The sequence below is a fragment of the Coenobita brevimanus genome, chromosome 74, assembly GCF_032717465.1.
Source record: "Coenobita brevimanus isolate Jiangsu-jjx chromosome 74, ASM3271746v2, whole genome shotgun sequence".
Taxonomy (NCBI): domain Eukaryota; kingdom Metazoa; phylum Arthropoda; class Malacostraca; order Decapoda; family Coenobitidae; genus Coenobita; species Coenobita brevimanus.
The window spans coordinates 25323910-25342795 of record NC_137027.1 but is presented as its reverse complement, the minus strand read 5'-3'; the positions used below and the strand labels follow the sequence as shown (position 1 = coordinate 25342795).

Below are 18886 nucleotides of genomic sequence, written 5' to 3'. Positions count from 1 at the left end.
CAACCCATCTAGTACCGAAAGGTCTCTCCTGGGCTGAATGAAATCGTCTGGGAATAGTAAGGATTTTTTTTTTTTTTTGTCACTCGATTCGATGGATTGGAAGGCAAATCTTAACACAGAAATTATGCTGATAATTTAACTCCTTTTCCTCATGGGACAAAATAAGAAATGATATACCGTATTAGATCCAGTTGGATGACATGGTTTTAATATTACTCTTGCTACCTTCATACTTTTATTTGGTTAGGGATATACTTTAGGTTCTGAAGGGGCTTATGGAAAATGTTTCTAGCCCCGCAACTGCAAATAGTTTTTCAAAGTTAAAAAAAAAAAAAGTGAAAATGGCAAAAACGTAAAAATCATCTTGACGTAGGAAAAATAAGCCAAAAATTACATCTTCAGATTCAAAAGATTACCAAATGCTATACCAAACCGGTCCAGTTAGATAAATGTCTACTGAGCTGAAGAAAATCGTCTGGGAATGATAGAAATAAAATCGTCATGGCACTGACGGCGTTATAAAAGACATCATTCAGTGCAAAAATTATACTGTACGTGTAACTCCTTTCTCTCGTACAGCAAAAAGGCTGTTAGGTACAGCGTTTTAATGGCTATTTCCAACGTAATGTATGCAGATTTAAAGCAGGTAAATCTTTTCTCGCTCTCTCTTGCTTGCTTAACTTTATTTCTGCTGTAAGCTGCTCCGTGTATTATTCTGCTTCCGTCTTGTCTGCAACATTTTTCCATGCTTACTTTAGCCTTCCTTCTTTTGCATATCATTTCTCTCGTTCTTAACTTTCATTGTTTTTCCGTCTGCAATCTTTCTCATGCTTTTCTTTTACAATGTTTTTTTTTTTTTTTTTTTTCTGTCGTGTGTGTTTTATATCAGTATACTGTACAGTAGATTTTCAGAATATTTTTTCTGTGATGCTTGCCACTCATTCCTCTGTTTCACCTACTCTCTCTGTCATTTACATTTCTGGTTCTATCCCTCTTCTCTTAAGTACACTATATTTTTTCCCTACTTTCTGTCTCCCTCCATCGTCTTAATATTATCTTCTTGCTTTCTCCATTTTCTTCTGTCTCTTACCACAAGCTTTTCTTCATCCTGTATCTTGTTCACCTTTTTTCCTCAGTATTTTCTTCTCCCATAATCGTTGCTCCCTTCTCTTTCCCATTTCTCTTTCTTCTCCACCCTGCCCTGTCTACTTTATCTTACCATTCTCCCTCTCTCTCTTTCTCTCTCTCTCTCTATCAACTTCCTCGTCCATTTTTCCTCTTCCTATCTTCTTCCTCTTCCATCGTCTCTTCCTTCGTACATTTTCGTAACCTGCTTTCTTTTTTCTCTCTTGCCTTTGATTCTACTTTCTTCCCTCCTGATCTCCTCCACCTTTTTTTACCGTTTCCTCTCTCTAGTTTTATCCTTTATCCCTTCCTTTAACCCATATTTATTTTTAACCCATTTATCTTTTTTTATCATATCATTCTTCTTAAGCCCTCCTTCCTTATCCTCTTCTTCCTTCTCTTTTTCTTATCCTCAATCCCTCTCCTTCCTTCTTCCTAATGTTCTTTTCCTAAACCCTTCTTCTTTCTCTTTTTGCAATGTCTTCTCTTATATTTCCATTTCTCTCCTTTCTCTCTTTTAAGCCTTCCATCCATCCTCCTTTTTTTCCCTCTTCCTCTCACTACTCCTCTCTTTTTCCTCCATTCCTCTCCTGCTCCTCCTCCTCTTATATTTCTTTTCCTCCATCCTCCTCCTCCACCCCTTCCTCGGTGAGTAATAGTCTCCGAGGGGCGAGGTGAGGGACTCTTGAGGGAGGGGGGGGAAGGGGGGAGGGGGTGGTGGTGGGGAGATGGAGAAGGAAGAAGAGGCTGCCTGGTGGTCCTAGGAGAGAGGGAATGAGTAAAGGGGAGGGGAAGACTTGGTGGAGGGAAAGATGGAAGGGAGAGAGGAACAGGGGAGGGGAAGAGTTGGAAGGGTGTGAAGTTTGAAAGGGGGAGGGTAAATGAAGGGGGAGGCTATCGGAGGATCCTGGGAGAGGGGGGAGGAAGGAAAGGGAGAGGAGGTGCTTATGTAGGGAGTTCGGGGGGATGGTGTCTGTGCGGGTAGGGAGAGGGGGGTGTTTCTGGGGGTCTCTGAGGGGTAGGGAGGGACAACTAACTTACTGCCTGGTTGTCGTTTATTTCACAGCTCTGAGGAAGGGTGGGAGGGGGAAGGGAAGAAATGGTGACAAAATAATTAACCTAAATAATTTCCCTTGTCTTGTGTTGCAAAATAATAGCCATGAATTCCATTTTTTTTCTCCGAGGGGAAAGAAAAGTTAATGTAGCTTTCTTATTTTGTGCGAAAAAGAAAAATTCATCATTCATTCATTGCCAGACGCCATGTATCCCACACGGGGTGGCCAAGGGCTTAGCGTTAATTGTTTTACAGGGAGGGGCACTAATCCTCCACCAACCCCACTTGACACGTAGGGATGCCAACAGCATCTGGTGTTCCCAGGCGGTCACCCATCCAAGTACTAACCAGACCCAACGTTGCTTAACTTCGCTGATCGGACGGGAAGCGGTGTACTCAACGTGGTATAGCCGTTGGCATGCATAGTTATAATTCCATGGCCGGTTTCGAATACTAAAATTTTAAATATTAGAATATTTAGAATATTACAACAACGGAGTCTGGTTTTATCTGAGGGGGAAATTGAAAATGAAATTATAGTGCTTGAAATTAAAATGTTCAGTTCTTGGATGGTATTACATGGCTGATTTAAGGTTAGAGAGCACATAGAAGCTTAAGGTTTTTAAAGAGACTTAGAATTGCTAGAAATCTGGTGTTCCTTTAGGGGGAAAAGGGCAATAAAGTTTATGTCTGATGAAGAAAAATGTTTTAGACGTTACTGCACAATGGTTTACTTAGAATACAAGTTTATTTAGGGGATTACTATTTTTTATTCGGTTTTCCTCAGAGAGAGAGAGAGAAAATGTATATGTAGGTTTCTCATTATGCTTCCGGATTTAAAAAAATAATGCCTGTAACAATTTCATTACTAATTAGGATTAATAGAACATTTAGAACATTTCCTTGGGGGAAGCAGCCTAGGTATATAGATATAGATAGACAGATAGAAGTGTTATGAATTTTACAACCACTCAGGATAATACTGAGAACGAAAATTTATTTCTTTAGTTTGTGGTTCAAAAAATTTGAATGGTAAGATGATACAGAAGTTTAACCTAGCCATGAATTCTGTTTACATTAATGAGTGAACACTAAATGGTGGTTTAGTGTAGTAAATAATTAAACTTAACTTATGCTTCAGTGAGATAGATGTTTACTTCAAGGTTGCTTTAAAACAACAGAGTGCATAAAATATCACACTGTAATAATCATGTAACCAGTTCTCTAAAACCCTTTAATCTTAATACACACACATTTAGATTACATAGATTACTAGAGGACAATTTTCTCCGACTGAAGGATATTATGGTGGTCGGGGGTTGAAAACTGCCTTGCTTAACTTTTGCAACCTTGAATTTCCCTCACATAAATAAAATCTGGATTTTGCCTAAGGAAATAACCAAGAGCATCCATGGCACCGGAAGTCAAGGGAAAACCTGTATATGCAACTCATGTGGAAATAAGCTAGATTAAAATTACTGCCAGCTGGAGTACAGAACTATTTCATTTTTCATGGATCATTTTAAAGTACTTATCCCTCTGGTGTTCCCTTTTCTTCCTCTATTAAGAGCTGAAATAACCAAAATATGCAGGTCAGAAATGCATTGTTATAACTGTAATTGCAATTAACTTTGCCTCCCTGCTCTTCACTTGAAAGCACACACACACACACACACACACACACACACACACACACACACACACACACACACACACACACACACACACACACACACACACCACGTGTATGTCTGTCACGATCAACGTACACAAGGCGCCTTCGTACCCAAAACGCGATTGACAAATATGTTTTCACCCTTCATCGTTCCATGATTTTATGAAGCTTTTGAAGAACTATTAATATAAAGGATGTTGAAGAGCCTGGGTGTGCATGAAATTTTCCTTATCAGTAATTATTGCTTGGGTAAAACTGCGTGATTTAATGTAGATAGATGAGTAGATTGGTGAATGCATAGATAAGTAGATAGAGGGGTAGATATATAGATGGATTGGTCGATATACAGATAGATACATATAGATAGTTAGATGGATAGACAGTAAAGAAAAGCATCATCACACGGACAGGGTCATACCTCTATTAAAAGCCGTCTTTTTATGTCACTGTTGTTCTGTTGACCCAAATGAGTGTAGTGAAAGAGTCGTTTAATCAGCTCCAACTCTTTTTTTTTTTTTTTTAATGTGAGGAAGAAGGAACCAAAGGCAACGAGCCCGCAAAACTGTTCCCTCCAGGAGAAAAACAAAATGCAAGAGAGAGCCAAATTCAAGATCCCATCATTTTGAGATGCCTGGACACACTGCGTTTGAAAGACTGGAGATCTTAGGAAGCAGGAAATACAAACAGAGGGAGACAGTTCCAGAGTTGACCTGTTGCATAAATGAAGGACTGGGAGTAACAGTTAACTCTTGCATTAGAGAGTTGGACAGAAAAGGAATGAGAGTTTGCTGCTAGACGGGTGCTACGCGCCCGTCGTAGAGGTGGAGGAATGGATGCAGACAGTTCAGAGGAGCAGTGACCATTGAAGTAGCGATAGAAAAGAGATAAAGATTCGTCAGTGTGGCGAAGAGACAGAGGTTGAAAGAAGCCAGTAAGAGGAGGAGAGTTAATGAGGCGAAAAGCCTTTGACTCCACCCTATTGAGAAGAGCTGTTTGTGGGGACCCTCCCCACACATAAGAGTTGTACTCTAAGCAGGGGCGGATAGAACCCCTGTATACAGTCAACAATTGTGGAAGGGTGAAGACGGAACGGAGTTGGCTTAGCACACCTAATCTCTTGGAAGCAGATTTTACAAGAGATGTAATATGACCTCTCCAAGATATGTCCCGAGTAAATGAAACCTCAAGCATGTTCAAGGATGATGAAGAATTAAGCTGAATATTATTAAACATTAGTAGGTAGTATACCTGTGGAAGATTTTGTCGGGTTGATAAGTGCAAAAACTGAGTCTTTGATGCATTAAAAACAACCAGATTATTATTACCCCAGTTAGACATTAGGTGTCCCATAACCTCATCCCTTTTTTGTTGAAGTAACTGCTGAGATGGACCTTGCGGGAATCGAATGGAAAAGTGAAGGATGGAGTCATCAGCGTATGAGTGGATAGGGTTAGATGTACAGCTTAGAAGGTCATTGATGAATGAAAGGAAGAGAGTTGGTGATAGGACAGAGCCCTGAGGAACACCACTGTTTATAGATCTAGGAGAAGAACGATGGCCGTCTACAACAGCGGCTATAGAACGACCAGAAAGGAAGCTAGAGATGAAGGCACATATAGAAGGATAGAAACCGTAAGAGGGCAGTTTGGAAATTAAAGATTTATGCCAAACTCGATCGAAAGCCTTTGAGATGTCAAGTGCAATGACAAAACTTTCGCCAAAGTCCCGAAAGGAGGATGACCAGGAGTATGAAAGGTAGGTGAGAAGATCGCCTGTGGAGCGTCCCTGACGGAACCCATTCTGACGATCAGAAAGAAGGTTGTGATAGGAAAGATGCTTTAAAATTTTTCTATTAAGAACAGACTCGAAAACTTTTGAGATATAGGATGTTAAAGCAATTAGACGATAGTTAGAGGGTTGGGAATGGTCACCCTTCTCTGGGACTGGCTGAATGAGAGCAAACTTCCAGCAAGAAGGAAAGGTACAAGTTGATAGACAAAGGCGAAAGAGTTTGCCTAGGCAGGGTGTAAGCACAGATGCACAGTTCATGAGAACAACAGGAGGGACTCCATCAAGCCCATATGCCTTATTAGTACTGAGGCCTGTGATGGCAGAAAATACATCAGCTGAAGAAATTTTAATGTCAGCCATGAGGAAGTCAGAGGGGGGAAGTGATGGAGGAACAGCACCGGAATCGTCTAAGGTGGAATTGGAGGAGAAAGTCTGAGCGAAGGGATCTGCTTTATCAGTAGAAGAAATAGCTACAGAGCCATCTGAGTAGAAAAGAGGAGGGAAGGATGATGAGTTAAAGTTGTTAGAAAAGGTATTGGCAAGGTGCCAGAAGGAGCAGGAAAAATTCTAGTTATAGAGTTGAGAGCATTTAGTACGGATGAAATTATTTTTAGCAGTGCGAAGAACAGACTTAGCACGATTCTGGGAAGAAACGTATAAAAGATGTGATTCAAGGGTGGGTTCGCTCCGGTACCTTTTATAGGCCCTCTACTTGTTGTGGACAGCCTTAGAACAAGCGTGATTAAACCAAGGCTTTCGTGCATTAGCCAAAGGATATAAGAAAGGAATGTATGTTTCTATGCCCGAGAGAATAACCTCCGTAATGCGCAAGGCACATCCAGATGGCTCCCGCCCATGGAAGCAATAATCATTCCAGGGAAAATCAAAGAAGTACTGCCTGAGAGGCTCCCAATACGCAGCTTCAAAGTGACACAGACAACATTTCTTTGGAAGGTCCGCAGGCTGTACTGGAGCGATAGGACAGATTAAGGTGATAGGGTTGTGATCGGAGGAGCCCAACGGAGAGAAAAGGTTAACAGTGTAAGCAGAAGGATTAGATGTAAGGAAGAGATCAAGTATGTTGGAGCTCTCTCCAAGACAGTCAGGGATACGAGTAGGGTGCTATACAAGCTGCTGTAGGTCATTAAGGATAGAAAAGGTGTAGGCTTGTTCACCAGGTGGAACAGTGAAAGGAGAGGAGAGCCAAAGGTGGCGGTGAACATTGAAATCTTCCAGAATGGAGATTTCAGAGAAATGAGAAATGGATAGAATGTGGTCCATTGTAGAAGTAAGAGAGTCAAAGAATTTTTGATAGTCAGTAGAATTAGGAGATAAGTAAATAGCGCAGATATATTTAGTCAGAGAATGACATGAAAGCCAAAGCCAGAGTGTAGTGAATTCAGAAGAATCGAGTTCAGGAACAAGAGAGCAAGATAAGTTGCTGTGTATGTATACACAACAGCCACCTTTGGCTTTGAAATGAGTACAGAGGAAGTACAGTAGGAGGATACAGAAAAGGGTCTGCTGTCAGTTGCCTCAGACGGCTGAGTCTCAGTTAGACAAAGAAGGTGAGGTTTAGAGAAGGAGAGTTGGTTTTCAACAGAGCAAAAGTTAGAGGAAAGGCCACGAATGTTGCAGAAATGAAGAAGAAGAGAGTCAGACAGTGGTTCCAGGCATCTTGAGTCGTCACCGGGAGAGGAGCAGAAGGTGGGAGCATTTATGGTCCCCCCCATGGGGACTCCGAGGCTATATTGTGCGACACCATTTTTTTTTTTTTGAAAAGGAAGTGTAGTGTGTACTGTGCATGTAGTTTGGTGTTGATTGTTAGAGAAACTTGTATTGGAGAGCAAGCTAGCCTACTCTCTGTGTTACTGAGGCACTGAAAAAGTTCAGCAAAGGGGGATGGTCGGGACCTAGTCCCAAGGGCTCATGAAACGGGAGCTCCAACTTTCCCTGTAATCAACTTTACATCCACCTTGGGGGTACTGCCCTGCTCGACTGGTGCTACAGTCTACTCGTCCTGCATGGTTAACTTCATTTTAGAATGTAAATGGTGAAATTTGTGTTGATTACAGTCCCTCCAGGCAGCATGGGTGTAGGGTTATTATGGATGTGCACGTGCGCACAAGCACACACACACACACGCACACACACACACACACACACACACACACACACACACACACTTGCACAGATTTAACCCGCCCCATCCCGTCGACGTATGGGTACGTTGCAACATTTTCCATTTGCCAGTCCCGACGAAGTACTGATACGTCGTGCAATTGCAAGGTCCCTAATTTGCACAATTTTCAATTTTCATGAGTGATTTTTCGTACGTGTACATGGGACACCTTCCTCTATTCCTCTACAAGATGCCAATCAGGTACAATGCCTTACACCGCATAACCTCCCCCTCCCATTGTCTCGGCAATTCACCTGTCACCAGTGACCTGGCCAATAAAGACATTCAGGGCCAGAGTGATTCCCCAATCGATGACAATGTGGAGGAAAAAGTTTACATAGCATTAGAGGAAGAAAGTCAGAAATGATGATCAGGTAATGTGGCAAAAGAAGGTCAGGAATGGTGATGCGTTAGTGAGTGAAACAATGCTTATAATGCCTATATTACTGTTTGAAAACCAATATACTCTCGTACTACATATAAATTCGTACCAAATAAATAAATAAATACCGTTTATGAGTGGTGTGGAATAGTTATCTTCCCATAGAACTCGTTTTCTTTGCAGCCAGCCTGATAGAAAACCCTGCAAGGTAAGGAGGTACTCCTACCTGTATCGAGTATTTTAAACCTCAGGTGAGCGATTTCTCTATGAATTTTCGATGTTTCTCACCAAAAGCGGAGGTTTTAGCCAAAAAAAATTTTTTCCAAAAATGCTCGAGACTGGGGGGTGTCGGAGGTGCGAAAGTGCTCGGGATGTGACGGGTTAAAGTACATCCTGTTTCCTACGGAATTTTAGTAACATGAATGACTGAAATTACACAGCTTATCGTCAGTTTTTAGCATGGTAATAAATCACACGGCATTCTAAAACTTTCAGCCGAAATTGCAGTCGGACAAGAATATACTGAGCCGGTCATTTTTTCCACACACGCATTATTGTTAGTTTCCCTCGCCAATGGAAAGCATTAGCAAGTCACACCAGAGTCCGCCCCTCCTTCTCACAGTGGAAAGAAAACTTAGTCCTCCCAGAGAGGCCACTCGGAATTGCTCATATGAATCTCAGTAGTGAGCGTGGAACCAAATTAGAAGACTAAACTGTACGTTCGTTTGGCCTCGCGTTCTAGATTAACTCAGGTACGAGAGGCCCTTCGCTGAATCCATGCCTAATTTTGTAAAAGTGCGCGTTTTGTTTGGATTCTGACCAAAGCATTAAATTATGAGACTGAGGGTATCATATGCAGTTTTCTCATTAGTGGGTGATAATCGCCTTGCCATTTGTTAATTAGATTCGGTAGCGACTTTTTACTGACCCTTTGTGTGACTGAAGCAGTGAGGAAATTTAGATCAGAGCCAAACTGATTGGAAAATTTTATGGAGATCATAAAGTTATGTGAAGTAGGCCATAATACAGACTGACGCAAAAGTTTGACAGATACGTAGAGGAAATTTTAAACCATCTGAAATGCTCACCAGTAGAGGATGGTTTTCATTGTACTTAGCCAGTTGTAAAATTTCTTTATACGGAACAGGGAAGATGTTTTATTTTTTACTGTACAGCCACCTGCAAAGGCTAATTCGCTCTTTCTTACCTACAATAAGCCATGGCATAATAACAGCTTGGGTAAAGTTACATGTAGTCACCATAATCTATTTGGTTGGATTAACACTGACAACACACTCAGGCTGGCGACTCTCTCAGTTGAATAAAATAGTCTGGCTCTAGTAGGAATGGAATGCTAGAGTTGTGCAGGCCAGGTGACATTAGTAACATTCCCAGGTTTCAGTGACGCTCAGCCGAATAAATTCGTCTGGCCCCAGCGAAAATGCTAGAGAAGACACAACAACAAATGTTAATGTTGGTGATGAAATAGGACCATATTCCATCCTGAATCAGTAATACACTTGACCATGATTTCCACCCTTCTACATCTGCCTTACTCCTTCGCTGTAACTCCATCGCCTGTAGCTAGAATCCATTTCAAACTAACATTATGGTTATGGTTAGAGGGAGCGTTCACGGGGAAGTATGGAAGGGTGTATGTTGTGGCCGAGTATAATTCTACTCTGGAATGGAATTAACGTTGTGGCCAGTAGACAAGAAATATATAATCATTTCAGACTAAAATTATGGTTACAGAGAGGGAGCATGGAGAAGTGTAGAAGGGTGTAGGTCCCAGCCGAGTGTAATTCTACTGTGAAATAGACTTTACAGCGTGATGCCCAGTAAGTAAGAAACGAATTAAATAATGATTTATCTTTGCGGCAGGTACGGTGATGGTGAGAGAGTGTGGTGAGCTGTGGCGACAGAGGCGGCTACACCTGGACACAGTAACACGTGTGAGTAGCCCTGATTACTGTGCAGCTGCGGACATGTATATCGATACACCTTAGTATTACATATGACCAGATATTGAGCAACGAGTTTAGAAACCTACTGATTCAGAACCTACTGATTTGTTCCTCTTAGCCCAGCAGATTTTTTAGACTCTCATGTAAGAGTTTCAGAATTCTTTGGCCAAAAAGATTGATGTTTTTGTCCGCAACTGGACCAGTGAAATTACAGTCAGTTGTGTGGTCTGTATTCTCGCGGGGTTAGAAAGCTCTTAGTACCTTTTCCCCACCAATTTATTCCTTTTTTATTCCTTTACGTAACACGTCCATAATCCTTTTATTATGCAGACTATGTTGATTCAAACAGCTTTAGCTAAAGAGTGGCATTTATAATGTTTTCGAGCTGTTTTCTCATTATTTTCTATTTCATTATATGGCACATATATATATACATTGTGTGTGTGTTTTTTAATAGATAATGAATGGAGGAAGGAAAAACAAAGGGGAAAAAAATAAGTCCATGTGCCTAAGGACATCCTCAATTCATAAAATATTTATAACAACTGGATTTGAATTGAAGTGGATAAAATGTTTGTGGGAAACAACTCCCAGGAAGTGAATTCCAGAGAGTAGTAGTTCTGGGGATAAATGCATTTTGATAAGCAGAGGTTCTGCATTGCGGGGGAGAGAGTGTGAATTCATACTCATATGAACTCTGTCAGTACTAACCTCATAGTCAAAGGACGTCATTTATGCATAATTCTTGCTGTCTTCTGATCATTATATTCAGCTACAAAGAAATAGTACGGACTAGATGGGTTGGAAGGAGTTTTATTAACCCCTACACCGCGGGCTTGTTTACCAATTACTTGCGTGTGCCACGGGGTTATTTGCGCTCCGACAGACTCTCAAAAAATATTTGCCAAAAATCAGTTATTAGTCCTAGAATAATAAAATTACATATGCTTATGGCACATACCTTCAGCTTTCTCCTGGAATGATTGTTGAGCCTTCGTCGGTTACCGTAGGACTTGTGGAGACCTCTGAAGTAGGGTAACGAAGTCTCCACTTTACACTTCCCGACAACCCGTAATATGATTACCACAGCCAGATACAAACACTATAAACACTATTCTACAATTTTCAAGTAGTTTGGGATCCATACTAAAAAAAAAACACTGTGAAAGCAATGGAAATTACGAGCGCGTCTGATCGTCGCACTGGCACTAGTTCGCTCATGGTAGTCTGTCATTTATTATTCATAAAACCCCTCACACTTTATATTTCTATTACTATATAACACTTATATATATCTACAGTCTTTATCCATAAGTTTCCTTCAGTAGTATTAGTTTATTGTCACTGTAGGGATTCAATTTCTTTCAGTAAAATACGTAGCATTCACTTTCTCGTCCTGTACTGTATACTGGCATTGAGAGTGAATGTCACTTTCATCTTCACTCTCATAACTCATAGCATTCAGACATGCTAGAGTGAAACTTTCACTTTCATTACTCCTAGGGTATATACTCGTATTCTTATAATACTACTCATTTACATTTCTATTTACGTTCTCTATTTTATTTACGTTATTTACATTTCTATTTTATTTACAGTGTTATGCACTGTCACTTGAAATAACTTATAAAACTATTTTCCATTGTTCACGTATATTTACATTCATTACTTTCACTTGCTGTTTACACATTTTTTACACATTATTTACAATTCCACTTGCACTGTTTTACTCAATAGAAAGATCGTAGTCACTCTTTTATCAATTGTCAGCCCTTTACCTCTTTCCACACGAGGTTTAGTAGGGGGTAAAGGTCACAGAGCCATTTGCATGGGGGTGAAAAAAGGCCTTGAAGTCAGCAAGATGAAATATACGTCCTCTCACTTCGGAAGATGAGACTACACTGATAACGCAGGGGCCAGGCCAGCTAGCCTAGAGGCCTGCTTTAGGGGTTATTCAGAGTTACCAATATTACTTCTTGAAACAGCTAAGTCTAGCACTGATATGATTGGCAGGAAATCTAGACAATACATTATAAATTTGGTAGTTCCAGGTGAATGTAAATATCATTTAGGGTTCTCCCTTCCCTCCTTACATGTATATTTATTACGAAAATAGATTAGAGGCCTACTTAGGAGATATATAATCAGAGCTACCAATGTTAAATCTTGAAACAGCTTTGTGTAGCACTGATATGATTGGCAGGAAATCTAGACAATACATTATAAATTAGGTAGTTCCAGGTGAATGTAAATATCACTTAGGCTTCTCCCTTCTCTCCTTACATGTATATTTATTACGAAAATAGATTATACGGCATATTTCAAGGGGAAAAAAACAGCGAAAATTAGCGAACGAGTGCACGTGAGGTGTTGTCAGGTGATAATTAGCCAATTCCAGGTGTATGGCACTCTCACTTACCTGATTTCTTTCTTGTATATATTATTTGGTATAAGAATACGACATAGGGCTTATTTCAATGGATGAAATCAGTGAAAAATTCCAGGGAAGATTTACTTAGCGTAGCATGGCCGGGCAGGCGAGAGGATAGGGTAATGGAGGGGGGGTAGGGAGGGGAGTCAAGAACGGGGAGAAATGGCTAAATTGTCAACAATGGATGGGAGTACAGATGACATTAGGAGTGCTGACTAGTGTTGGACATTGTCAGTACTGATAGATGATACAAGCCCCCACTTGAAAGCCCGGGTGAATTCAAAATAACACAGAATCACAAAAGCGACGCCCCGCGGTAAGATCCCTTGCTCCCAAGCGTCACGAAAGTGACGCCCCGCGGTTAAGGGGTTAAGGCGTTAATAAGACGTTTTCCCAAAGCTAACCAAAATTTACTTGTTTGCATTAAGAATAAAAGACAACACATTGGCGGGAACGGTAAATGTTGTCACTAACCAACAAGGGACAGGTAAGGTGGAATAATACACATTAATCGCTAAGGAAGAGGTGCTAAGGCGTTTTCTAAGCCCATGAGAATACATCGCTATATTCTAGTCTTTATTTATTTATTTTTTTTCTGTTGGCAAAACAGTGCTGGTACTTTTTTTGTTTTGCATTCTGATACGTGGATGATGTGCTTTGATTACTGCGTGCCATTTTTCTATATATTTCTAGGATTTATTTTCTGTGTAGTTATTATATGCTTAACTCTTCTTCGGTGATATTTCAGTTTTCTTCATATATTTCTGTACTGCGTCTCCTTTTTCTGCAGTTATTTAGTGTTTTCTATGCCATTATTATATGCATAATTTTTGTTCGGTGATATTTTGTTCGGTGAGCTGGGAGCAGAGCAATGAAATGGCGCAGGACAGGGAGACATGGAGGCGATTTGTTTATGACCACCCCTTACGGGATTGAGGCGTCTGGCAATAGATAGGTAGATAGATAGATAGATAGATAGATAGAGAGAGAGATAGACATTTTAGTTTTCTTTTTATATCTCCGTCTGCTTCTCAGTGATAGTGTAATATAGCCTCTGCCGAAAAATTTAAATACTCGAAATTGCCAGACATTCTAATACAAACTAAGAATTGTCGTTCAAGTCTCGTTTCATCGCACCTGCGGGCAACACTTCTTTCGTTTATGGTAGATGTTATTACTGTATCATATGAGGCGAAGTCATATCAGTATTATGTATATATTAGGACGTGTGTTAAGTCATTCGCACTGCCTTTTGGGAGCGTGATTTTTTTTTTTTTTTTTCTCTAGTAAACGTCTCATTTGGTGATTCTTTTTTAAGCTGGTAAACTGTCTCTTCAAACGCGCCTTGGACAGTTTATATCTTGCTAAGTGAATAGGTGGGTGCAAACGTTGTCATGTGCACAGTCATATATAATTCGTTCATCAAAGTGTGCGCTATTTTTTTTTCATTAATTTATATTTCGCTTCTTGATCCTCCATGTCTCCCTTTCACAAATACGCTTTTCGTATATACCTTACGGATCATCTAAATTTCGTTTCCTCACACTTTTCCTCATTCCTTATACTGTACCTCACTTTCACACACTTTTTCTCATCCCCCATACCTCACTTTCACACACACTTTCTCATCCCTCGAACCGCACCATTGAAAACAAAATCATCAAACCTGTAATCCCCCAGCGTAAGGTCTCTACTCAGAAAAGCAAATAATAAAATAATTAAATAAATTCCATTTGCGAAAAGCTATCAATCCCCCGGAAAACAATCCTGATAAAACATCCTGGTAGTTATATACATCTGTGCATCCTCATTAATCCTTTCCATAACCCGCCCACAAACATACCATTTTGCTGGCAACTAATACTGCGTTCTTTGCATGTATTTAATGCGGTCAGTCCCTTGATGACTTCGCTAGTTTTGTTAGTGCTGCTCAGAGTATTGTATTCAACTAACGAAAAGCCTATTGTATTGAAGCAGAGCCTCTTTTACTGAAGTATTTAACCGTGCCAGTTTTAACAGAGTCTGGAAATGACACGTAACCTGGTGGGAGGTTGTGAATTGACCAAGGAAGAAGTTATTTGATTTTCAGAATAACAGGTCGAAGGTTAAGGTCGTATGATAAAGGCAACTCAGTTTTGATGCGACTTACATCAAATATCGTTGAAGGATTCAGGGTCATAGTAGGAAGTAATTCAGTTCAGAAAACAATCTGTCACAGGTCAAGGTCACAGAATATGGTCAAATGATTCGCATTTATACAGATTGTAGAGCGCAGATGTTGCACTCTGAGGTGCTCTTTGTTGAAAATGTAATTAATGCAAAAAAACTAAGAGCAGGAATCCAGACAATTGTAATAACTATCCATAAAACAGAATTAAAAGTGGAAGAAGTGAGATGAAATGAGGGAGACGAGGCCAGGAAAAGAAATAAAAAAACAGAAAAACAGAAGCACATCAACATAAATGAGAGCCAGAAAGCCCGGGGTGTAAAAACTATACATGAAGCTAAATTAAAAGTGAAAGAGGATATACTATAAAGGATAGGGAGAGGGGAAACTAGGGAGCAAGATTAAAAAAATGAGAAAAATAAAAGGGTTAAGCAAATCAAGGAAAAAGGGAGGAGAAAAGAGTAGATGACTAAGAGAAATTATTCATGAGGCAAAATTAAAAATGAAAGTAAAGTAACGAATAAGAAAGAAATGTGAATAGATAATGAGAATGTAAAAGAAAAATAAATATTGCATGCACGTAGTCGAGAGAGAGAGAGAGAGAGAGAGAGAGAGAGAGAGAGAGAGAGAAACTTATTTGGTGACTCCTAAATTATGCGTTATGAAAATTGACTTAAATGCACCTCTTTTGCTGTTCATGCACGAATAATACACCACAATAAACGAGGTCTTTATTTATCTCTTTATTATTTACAGTTGTCGGCGGACTTTTGATCATTATCATCGTCATAATCATATTTGTCATAATCATCTTCATTGTCACTGTCGGCATCATCGTTATCGTTTGTCATCATCATCATCATCATCGTAAATACTGTAATCATCGTCATCATCATATTTGTCTGTCATTATCATCATTGTCACTGTTTGGGTAGGTTTTGGCAAGAACTGCTGTTTTAGATTCATCTTTCATATACACCAAAATCCATGGTGCTTACAGTGTTTGGATAATTTTGTGGGAGGCCTACTGTTTTAAATTCTTCTTTCATTTATCAAAATTCATGGTGTTTACAGTATTTCGAAATTTTTTGATGAAATAGTACATGGATTCTCATAAGGTGTACGAAATTGACTATTGGTAAGAATAAAGGTAAGATATAAAACGACGTAATGAATCGGTCATAATTACGAAGATGAGCAGGCGAAATCCAGTCTGCGTCAAGGATTTCCTGACAAAAATTCAATTGTTCAATGGGAGAGGCGTTTATTAAGATGAATGAAAATAACTGGCGGATCTAATAATATAGTAACAAGAGCAGACCGAGATTGCAAACTTCCGCCAAGGCTTGAACGTTATGGATCACCAGATCCGAAATGTTTCTTGGATCCAGATCAAACTTGGGTGTGTGGTAAATCCTGTGGAGATGTTATCTTGTAGTTTTTGATCAAGCATTGCAGGCATTATTTATCGAGTTAGAAGCAAATATCTTGAAATTGCCACTATCCTGCACTGGTATGGGATCCTTTAAGAAGTTCCTGGATCCGGATGATGATCCAGATCACCACCAAAATCTAATGGATTGTTCCTTGGGCCATACCCTACCCCTCCAAGAAATATCTACAAAATTCGTTCATAGGTTTTTGAGTAATCGCACTAACTGACAAACAGACAAAAAAAAAAAAAAAAAAAAAAAACACCGCCGGCAAAAACATAACCTCCTTGGCGGAGAGATCTGAATGGATAAAAAATTGTGTGAAGGAGGCGACAATATCTACTGTCAAGAGATTTCTGGAAATGGTTTAAATCCCCTAGATGTAATTGGTTCTTCTCTAATCTCAAATATATACTCTTAATTTTGCAACAAAAAAAATGTTGAACTAAGCGGATTAAAATAACGAGGATGAGCAAGTGAAGACCACTCTGTCTCATGAATTTCTGGACGCCAATTAAAGATAAAAATGTGAGTACGTCGCTCATTACCGGGACCCAGATGAACGACTCCCAAAATACTGATGTGGAAAAAATGAAGAAATAAAAAGAGATGGGAGTGCTAATTGGGTGAGCCTGAGGATGGAGAAAGGCAGGAAGAGAAGAAAACTGATTGACTGGCAGATTTATTTATTCATTTTGTTCGGGACTTGAAGCAGAGGATATAAAGTGGATTAAAAGGGAATACGAGTTCGGGATGGAAAATTGACTAGTGCATTCATCTGGAAGAGATGAAAAATGGTGGGGACGCTGAAATGGGTGGAAGGAAGCAGAGAGGGAAATGGTCAAGCATCTGAGTAAAAATTGCATATAAAAATAAGGCAGTATTTTAATTTGAATGAAGCTGGAGATAAGTGGGAGAAATATTGAATCTATCTGTCTTCTGTCTGTATTTGTTATCACTAATTCTGTTGTTTCATTCTATATCATTTTGTCTGTCTATCCATCTGTCTATTTATCTGCATCCGTCTGTCTGTCTGTCTGTCTGTCTGTCTGTCTATCTATCTATCTATCTGTCTATTGGTGTATCTATCTATCTTTGTCTCATTTTTCCTCTGTTCATCATCATCATCATCATTCGGATCTCATTTCCCACCCAAGGGCAGGGTGAGGAGTAGCAATGTCCAGACATCACAAACTTGCCCAATCCAAATAGGCCACACTTAATTTCACTCATCATTCAACAACAAAAATAACACCAAAACTATCCCGGAAGCGAAGAGGCAAGTTTGTTTGGTCTATGGGAAAGCTATGGTCCAAAATTAATCTTTGCAGTCACGGGGATTGCTATTTTGTTGTTATTTTTCTTTCCTCAGTCGCTTCCTGCTTTCTTTATTTTCCTCTTTCAACCCCTTCGTCCCTTTGTTTCCCTTTCCTTCCATCATTTCTTCTTTCCTTCTTATTTTCTCCCTTCTACCTTCTCATATTCTCTTTCCATCTCTCTCTGTTCCTTCCTCTTCCTTCTGGTTTCCTTTTCTTTTCCTTTTCCCCCTTCCATCTTCGCTTTCCTTTCCCTCACTTTTTTTCCTGTCTTTTCCTTATATCCGCTTCTTTCACACTTTGTTTACTTCTCTCATATGTCATGTGTTGCTCTCTTCACTCACATTTCTCTTCCTTTTCTTTTTACCTTCTTTCTTTCCCTCCATTGATACATCATTTCGCCCTTTTTATTTCATCTATCTTTCTTTCTTTGTCTCCTCCCACCCGTCTTTCCTTCCCTCCCTCCTTTCATACCACTGTTTTCCACTCCTTCCTCTCTTCCCTTCTTTCCCTCCCTCCCTGTTTCCTTCTCTCTCCGGTCCCTCGCGCGCTGTCTCTCTCGGTCAGTTATTACTTCGCTCCCTTCCCCTGTCTCTCTTCTGTCGTCTCTCTCCCCTCCCATCCTCCTGTCTAACCTCTCTTCTTAACATGTACATTCAAATATGCCTTACAAGTACTGTAATGCAGCTCCTCTCCCCACCACCCCGACCCAACATGCACCACCCAATACATACACACAGCTTCAACCCCCCCACACACAGCCTAACCCCACACTCACACTGAATCAACCCACACACACACACACACCACCCCACCCCATCTCACACACACCGCCCTAACCCATCTCACACACACAACCCCAACCCATCCCACACACACACCACACCACCCCATCCCACAAACACCAATCCGCCCCACCCTCACACGTCACACCACCCACAACCACCCACTCACCACACCACCCACCACCACTCACACACACTCACCCCTACACACATTCGCCCCTCAAATACCCATCTCCCTCTCCCCCCACTTACACACTCTTTCTCACCCACACAAACACAAACCAAGAAAGAAAAAAAAAAGTCCCTGCTCATCCAATCGACTCCTTATCCCCGACCTGCATAGTTAGTGACTGGATAGCCTTCACCTCGATTACACTTCATCAGCACTCAGTCTCTAAATTTTATCCCACATATGGCAAGCGGTGACATCGAACGAATTTTCTGCTGACACGCTGGCTGACTCACTTCCCTGTTTATACGCAGCTGATACGGTGGCTGACACACTAGCTTACTTTCATCTCGGCTGACACAGTGGCTTACTTTTACCCCGGCTGGCTTTTAACTCGGCTGACACACTG

General features: G+C 40.4%; 1 non-coding gene across 1 annotated transcript; it reads right to left on the bottom strand.

Annotated features, from left to right (window-relative positions):
• Positions 1 to 2478: 2478 nt before the first annotated feature.
• On the bottom strand, positions 2479 to 2597 carry LOC145407937 (5S ribosomal RNA). Its single transcript, XR_013898841.1, has one exon. It is a non-coding gene; the product is annotated as a 5S ribosomal RNA (ribosomal RNA).
• Positions 2598 to 18886: the final 16289 nt, after the last annotated feature.